This window comes from Gadus chalcogrammus, chromosome 7 (genome assembly GCF_026213295.1).
Source record: "Gadus chalcogrammus isolate NIFS_2021 chromosome 7, NIFS_Gcha_1.0, whole genome shotgun sequence".
Classification (NCBI taxonomy): Eukaryota; Metazoa; Chordata; class Actinopteri; order Gadiformes; family Gadidae; genus Gadus; species Gadus chalcogrammus.
This window is the reverse complement of record NC_079418.1, coordinates 4283481-4286269: the sequence shown is the minus strand read 5'-3', so window position 1 is coordinate 4286269 and position 2789 is coordinate 4283481. Positions and strand designations below refer to the sequence as shown.

The 2789-nt window shown below is 39.9% G+C and overlaps 1 long non-coding RNA gene across 2 annotated transcripts; it reads left to right on the top strand.

Annotated features, from left to right (window-relative positions):
• The first annotated feature begins 658 nt into the window (after positions 1–658).
• Positions 659–2555, top strand: LOC130385476 (uncharacterized). Of its 2 annotated transcripts, XR_008896018.1 has the most exons (4): positions 659–957; positions 1761–1819; positions 2023–2094; positions 2394–2555. It is a non-coding gene; the product is annotated as an uncharacterized LOC130385476 (long non-coding RNA). The 2 variants fall into 2 exon arrangements; XR_008896017.1 differs by lacking the exon at positions 659–957 and having other exon boundaries at positions 964–1819.
• Positions 2556–2789: the final 234 nt, after the last annotated feature.

Here is a 2789-nt window from a genome sequence, read left to right as displayed (position 1 = left end):
CTACGTTTACACGATGACGGTCTGAACAGAAGACGCAGAAGTGGCGTTGCGTCTTCACTTTTTATTCTGCGTTTAGACAAGCGTTTTCGGGAGGAAATCTGCGTGCATACGGTGACGCAAAAGTGTGTGGAATTCGATTGGGTATGCATGCCAGGCTCCTAGGTGGTGCTGTGATAGACTATCACACAACACCGCCATGTCTGAGCGCATGCGTAGAATCTTCCTTCTCTTATCCGTGCCGCAAAAACCAAAAAGATCCTTCTCTGTTCGGTAATACTATCTGTAAATATCCTGTACATTTCGTGGAAATACTCCTTTACAGTGGCGGCCGGTCAATAGGGGGCGCTAGGGCGCCGCCCCCATCAAAATTTCAGGAAAAAAGTATAGACACAGTAAACATAAATTACATAATAAAAAGTAATTACCACGTCTGTTCAGTGTTCACTCATACAATGGGTTTTACTTTTAAATTTGTATGCCTTTCCATTCAATATTGGGTTTATTCTGGGTTGTTTCATGCATTTCAATAGCGAGGGGCGCCGGCCAAATGAGTGTGTATGTGGCCTCTTAAACTTTTGGCTTCCATGTGACTTCATGCTGGTCTCTAATTGGTCACTTCAAGATTCTCCTCCGGGCGCAGCTCTCTGCGCCCCTGGCCAATCAGCCAGTGGCGGAGCCAGGGGGTGGCCGGGGGTGGCCACGGCCACCCCCCGTAGAATCTCGGCCACCCCATTGGCCACCCCAAGCACCGGATCACAGCGGTCAAAAGTTTTGACGGCTGTGGAAAAATGCGGAACCTTTCTCGCACCGCTAGTACACTGCCGGACCCTTTAGCCGCGCGCAGCGCGCACACGTCCTGTATTTGAATTAAACGGCTCAAGCATGACCTGAATGCCTGTTACCATCTGACGCTTCGACCGGCACCTGCGGCTAAGTGAAGAAACCCAAAACAGAAAGGTATGATATCATAATGGATGTTGTTTTTGTCTTCTAATAACTGTGACTATCCCACCCATGACTATCTATTTTGCGAAGTTTAGAAGCAAGGTAGATCGGAGGAGAACATAGTAAACTGTTAAAATTGCTATATGCTATGCTGTATTTGATAACTACGTTGCGAGATTGTGTACAGTGTTTTAATATAATCTCTCTCTAGTCTCTACACGTATTTGTTTTTGCAACTTCGGATCGACTTTCGATCTAGTTATTTGCTGTTAACTGCTATTGTTGCCAGAACGTGTTATGATTGTGTCAGGTATATACAGTATTTATGCTGCATTTTGGATAAGTGTCATTAAAGAGGGAAAAATAATGAAGAGGAAGAAGGCAGACATAGCGTCCTTCTTCAGGGCAAGTGGAAAGAAGTCAGCTAAGGCAAAGAATGAGGGTGAGATGGAGAAAAAACAGGCAGAGAGCGAGGATGAGGAGCCCCCAGAGAGCAGCAACTTAAATGGACCTCCAGGTATACAGTATAGAGACTCACATATAGTACAGCTTGGTATGAGGTTATCTTATTTACAATTGGCTTAAAGTTTGTCTATTCATATACAGGTCAGGTTGAAAGTGCATTGTAAAACATATCAGTTCGTTTTTTCAGTACATTAAAGTATGGCATATTTGTATTTGCTACCCAGAGACACTTTCACTAATATTATACTTTAGCTTAGTGTGTTTGTTAAACACTATATAGCATGCATTAGAAAACCTTTAGGAAAATTACCTGTACACCTTATTGTAATTATTTTTGATGTTTCTGAAAGATTGATCAAGAGCAGGACAGAAGAGTCCTCCCTGAGGAGTGGCCCCAGTGGATCCCCAGGTAAATTGTCAATCTTACATTGTATGTTGTACTCTTCTGCTAACTTTTCATCGATATTTTCCACAAGTTTATATTGTATATGTTTAATGCTGTAGAAAATGAATTTTAATCTTTTGTATCTGTGAAATACTTGGATAGTGGATCATTACACCTTGTGGAAAATACTTTAAACACGTATTAATGTTTTTAATATATATATTTAGATTCCCACAGAAGATTCAGACAGCGAGAGAGAGGAGCCTCCAACAACGAGTGGCGGCCCAAGGTACCACCAGGTATACTCACTCTTTCACACATACTGGACACTTTAATTCCACTTCAGTTTTGCCCAATCTGATACAGTGGCCTGATAATTCATAAACAGGTATGAGTCATACCACTCACCGTCCTCAACTGGAGTAGAGTTGGATGAATGGCCTCAAATCTATAACGTTTTAAGCAGATTATAGTGTTCAGATAATCCATTAGATGTAACATGGGATAGTACACTCCAATGTATGAGTTTATCTTGATTGTTATTAATCTCTGTTGTAATTTAATAATTGAATATGCCTTTTTTTCCATTTTCAAACAGACATTTCCAAATCAAGAACCGATAGATCTTTAAGGACAGTCATTGAAGTGTTCAGTTTTAATGAGATGTCACTGTTTGGATTCTCTGTCTGATATGTGTAAATGTGGCTCAAACTTGAATCTAATCTTGCAGAGTCCGCCTAATACCCATTGTGAATATGATGTTTGTTATTATGTGTTTGATAGATGTTTATGGATCGAATTGAAGAAAAATTGACACTGCTTATTTAAACAGGCTGTTAATGCTTGTCATATTTACATTAGTTGGAATTCAGCAAATTGTATTCAGGATGTTATTTTATTTATTTTCATATTTCTATACATTAGCTCAGTATTTTATACTTTTTGTTATTTAAAGATAAATCCATATTGTGATCAGACTTGATTAAAAAAACAT